The sequence below is a fragment of the Nycticebus coucang genome, chromosome 2 (genome assembly GCF_027406575.1).
Source record: "Nycticebus coucang isolate mNycCou1 chromosome 2, mNycCou1.pri, whole genome shotgun sequence".
NCBI lineage: Eukaryota > Metazoa > Chordata > Mammalia > Primates > Lorisidae > Nycticebus > Nycticebus coucang.
Genome location: NC_069781.1, coordinates 154,429,553 through 154,434,144, shown reverse-complemented (window position 1 = coordinate 154,434,144; position 4,592 = coordinate 154,429,553). Strand labels below are relative to the sequence as shown.

General features: G+C 46.1%; 1 long non-coding RNA gene across 1 annotated transcript; it reads left to right on the top strand.

The window, feature by feature from the left end:
- Positions 1-990: 990 nt before the first annotated feature.
- On the top strand, positions 991-1,840 carry LOC128561703 (uncharacterized). The gene is made up of 3 exons (XR_008373315.1): positions 991-1,112; positions 1,367-1,472; positions 1,757-1,840. It is a non-coding gene; the product is annotated as an uncharacterized LOC128561703 (long non-coding RNA).
- Positions 1,841-4,592: the final 2,752 nt, after the last annotated feature.

Here is a 4,592-nt window from a genome sequence, read left to right as displayed (position 1 = left end):
TGTTTGCACTTTCTGTTAAATTGCCCTCCAGAAATGTCCCAAATACCTGTAGTCCCAGCTACTAGGGAGGCTGAGGCAAGAGAATCCCTTACGCCCAAGAGTTGGAGGTTGCTGTGATCTATGATGCCACGGCACTCTACCCAGGGCAACAGCTTGAGACTGTCTCAAAAAAAAAAAAAGAAAAGAAAAAGAAAGAAATGTCCCAACTATACCCCTTCCTTTGATATTTGAATACCTCCATTCACTAGGTTCATCCCAATGTTTAAGGTCATTAAAATGTTTTGGGAGCATTTGATATGCAAAATAATAATGATAAATGTATGTTACTGTTTATTTTGCATTTTTCTGAAAATAGTGAAGTTGTACTTGTTTCCTCTTTTTTGACATTGGAAAAATATGAATTTTAATGAGTATCCTGCCCCTTGCTGTAGGTGATCTGGGGAAAAGTCCCCAGATGGAAATCAGAAAGTTATATTTCCTGACTCTAATTTTGCCATTTGACAGCTGCATAATTTTTACACCTGAGTGCCTCCGTCCTCATGTACACACTGGGGTCTGTGATGCCTGTCTTCTTGGTACACTGGGGCCTGGGAGTGTTGCTTATAATCTACGGGAAATGAAAATACTACATAGATGAGTCTTCTTGGTTAGATGGCCCTGGGCAGTTTCTCTAACATATCTGTGACTCAGTTTTCTCATCTGTAAAATGGAGATAGTAATAGAACCGATGTCACAGGGCTGAGCTGAGGCCTAACCCAGTTAGCACAAACGGACTACTTAAAACAGTGTGTAGCAAATTTGGAAGGACACCAAGCATGTGGGTGGCCTTTCCCCAGCACACCAAGATCTATCTGTGACAATTTTCACTGTGCCATGACAAATGTGTCAGGGCAAAGTGCAGGACAATCCCAGCTCTTTCTTTGGCCTTTGACCAATTATCTGGGATTTTATTGTAGCTAATTTCCCTCCCCAATTGCCTTTGGTACAGGCTAGTGACCCAGTGAGTCAGCATTTCCCAAATAAATGAAGGGCCAGAAATGGGGCAGGCTGCCAGCCACATGGGGGAGGGTGGAGAAGGGGATTGGTCTGTTGAGAAAGAAGAGGATCTTGGGGTAGGTAACGGAGGGGTGTCAGCGCCCCTGGTGCCACAGTGGGGGAGCAGGTCTGTGAACTTAGGACTCAGCTCCACCCCACTGATGTTCTCTGGGGGAAGCTGGGCCCAGGGTGGCCTGGAAAGCAGGGTAGGCTGGGGGAGGAGCCCTCATGCCCACTGAGTCCCAGGGGCTCCTGGGGAAAGGGCCAGGGCAGAGCTATGGGTGGACCCTCCTCTGAACATGAACTCTCCTCCTGTTCTCTCCCCTCCCAGGTTTTATCTCCCCTGGCCAAGAACCTCTTCCATCGGGCCATTTCTGAGAGTAGCGTGGCTCCCTTGGGTCCTTTGATCAATGAAAGGCATCAAAGCCCTGGCACAGGTAGGTCTCACATGGGACACTCTCACAGCCTTGACCCTGTGCTCCTGGCATCCTTGGAGGCTGTTCCTGCTATGGAACCCAGAGGACATTCTCAAAGAATCACAGAAGCTGGGTGGGCTGAATGGAAAGGGCAAGAAGACATGGTGCTCAACTTCTCAATCTTATAGCCATGCAGATGGGCAGGGTGTGGAAGTGACATGTCCACACAGAAGCAGGGCTGAGCTGGGACTCTAGCCTGTGACATCAAACTTCTAATGTATGTACTGCCTATGACCCTCATTTAGGCAAAGAAACTGCAGATTCTTGTCCTTTTGGTCCAGAGCAAGGAGGAAATGCTATGGTTTGCACCATCAATAAACTACAGCTCACAAAGCTTTATTGAAATAAAGTCACACTCATTTGCTTACATTTTGTCTATGACTTCCTTCTTGCAAAATAACACAGTTGAGCAGTGTGTAGATTCTACACTGGGGAATGTGAAGAGCAACCCAAGATTTATGCAGTGTCCAAACTGTGCAACTCTATATAGCAGTTGTGGCTTAAATGTCTTCCCTCAAACCTTTCTTTAGAAAACACAATTTGAGGCTTGGCTCCCATGCCCAGTGATTATGGCGCCAGCTAATGTTTACCAAGGTTGGCTGTTTCAAACCTGGCCAGGGCCAGCTAAACAACAATGACAACTGCAACAAAAAAATAGCTGGGTGTTGTGGCGGGTGCCTGTAGTCCCAGCTACTTGGGAGGCTGAGGCAAGAGACTAGCTTAAGCCCAAGAGTTTGAGGTTGCTGTGAGCTGTGATGCTACAGCACTCTACTGAGACTGACATAGTGAGACTCTGTCTTCAAAAGAAAAACAAAAGATAGAAAGAAAGAAAAGAAAAAGAAAAACAGAAAAACCAGTTTCATTATAGCTTTGGGTTCTCTCTAGCTTTTCTCCAGAGTGGAAACCCAAGTCTCCTCTGTTCTCAGATGCCTCTAAAACCTAACTGGATCTCTGTGGTGCCTTCCTAGACTTGGCTTGGGAAGAAGGAAATACAGGCTTCTGTCCTCGGGGACTCCAGCAATGCCACATCCTGACATTAGTCCTCCCTCCTTCTCTTCATCTTTTATCTCAGCCTGTGTACAGCTTCAGAATAAATTCCTGCTCCTATGTCATATTTCATTTCTCTAAGCCCATTTATTTTTTCCCTGCGATCGTTCCTGTCTCAGATGTACTGGACTCAAAAGCCGAGCAATGACTCTGGTTTGCTGTGTTCAGCTATGACACCTCTTTTCTAAAGAGGTAACTGGGAAACACTCTAGATGACTGATAGGAGATTTTCAGGAACACAGTGAAGTGTGGGAAGGAGGGGTAGAAAAGAAACAGTAATTCCCAATTAATATTCCACAATGGTGCCACACCTGTATTGAAAGCCCTGGGTGCCAAGAAAGAGCCTCAGCCCGGTTTCCTTCCATCACTGGAGACAGTGGAGAGTGACTAGGGCAGTGGAAGAAGGGCTGCCTTCCAGAGATCCCGATCTGGTCCTAACCATCACACACATGGCTTCTTGATAATGGATGCAGTGTGTTCATGTAGAACATCTCCTGTTTATTTTCAGACAACCTTCAATCAATAAGATAGTTCTCTATTTTTTTTTCTTTTTTTTTTTTTGTAGAAACAGAGTCTCACTTTATCACCCTCGGTAGAGTGCTGTGCCATCACAGCTTACAGCAACCTCCAACTCCTGGGTTTAGGCGATTCTCTTGCCTCAGCCTCCCGAGTAGCTGGGACTACAAGCGCTTGCCACAACGCCCAGCTATTTTTTTGTTGTTGCAGTTTGGCCAGGGCTGGGTTTGAACCCACCACCCTTGGTATATGGGGCCAGTGCCCTACTCACTGAGCCACAGGCGTCGCCCAGGGTAGTTAATCTTTATTGGGCTGAACCTCAAGGGGAAGAAGGCCCTGCCTAAGGTCATACAAAAATGATTCTCTGCTACCCCTGGTGAACACCCACTTGGGTGATGATTCTCTGCTGCCCCCTGGTGGCAGCATTCAGGGCAATCATGCAGAAACTCAGGCCCAGGTCTCTGATTTCAGACCCTGGGGGTGGGAGCCATTTGGCCCCAGATCATTTGTACTCATCAGCACATTGGCTCCAGGAATAAAAATGAAGGTAAGTTAGCTAATGACCAGAAGCTTTCCTGTGACACTGTGAGCTCCTTAGGGTCTGGACCAAGGCCAGATCTATTTCTGTCGTTTCCCAACAATTGCTTGGTAATGAGTCTAGATGGGTCGACTAAGAGATGGCCTCCCAGATGCATCTTTACACACAGATGTGGACATCAATCTTTGGTGATTTATTGATTAAAACTTTGAACTCTTTGATCATAATTATAACTAAAAGTTCTTAAATATCTATTTTGTTTTCATTATAAAGTACTTGCATTAAGTCAAATAACCTTCACAGAAACCCTCTGAAGTGAATACTTCCTATGAAATTCAACACAAGGCCCAAGAAAACTCAGCTAGTACAAGACGGACAGAAGCTAATTCCTAAGTTGCTATACGAAATAAAAATGCAGGACACTTATTTTAAAAATAAAGGAGTTTAAGACAGCAATGGCACAGGATTAAAATAATGTGAAACCTTACTGAGAACAGGGTCCAATGTCTATGATACCAGCTCTAGTGACAGAGCTGAGATATGAACTTGGACAGTCTGGGTCTAAAGTGTGCGTACTTATTTGCAAAGGGATCTGTTTAAACATCCTGTTGGAGTCTGACCTGGGCTCTGATTTCCTGGCCTCACTGGCCAAGAGCATCCATTTGGGTGATGATTCTCTGCTGCCCCCTGGTGGGCAGCATTCATATAGCCGCACCAACTTCAGGGACGGAGCCAGGACCACAAGCCAAGGCCAAGGCTCCCAGCAAAGTCCCCAAACAGTGGTGACTGTGCCTGGGCTGACACATCCAGGGACATCATTGAAACTTAGTGTCCCACAATTTAATTCAGTTCTGACACTATCTACGTAGAGACGGTGTCAGATCCCACAGGTTAAAGGGTCTGTCCCACAAGACAGACTCAGATGCCAGTGGCAAGTCCCAGGTGGTAACTGTGAAGCCAACTCACTGTGCACAGGTAAC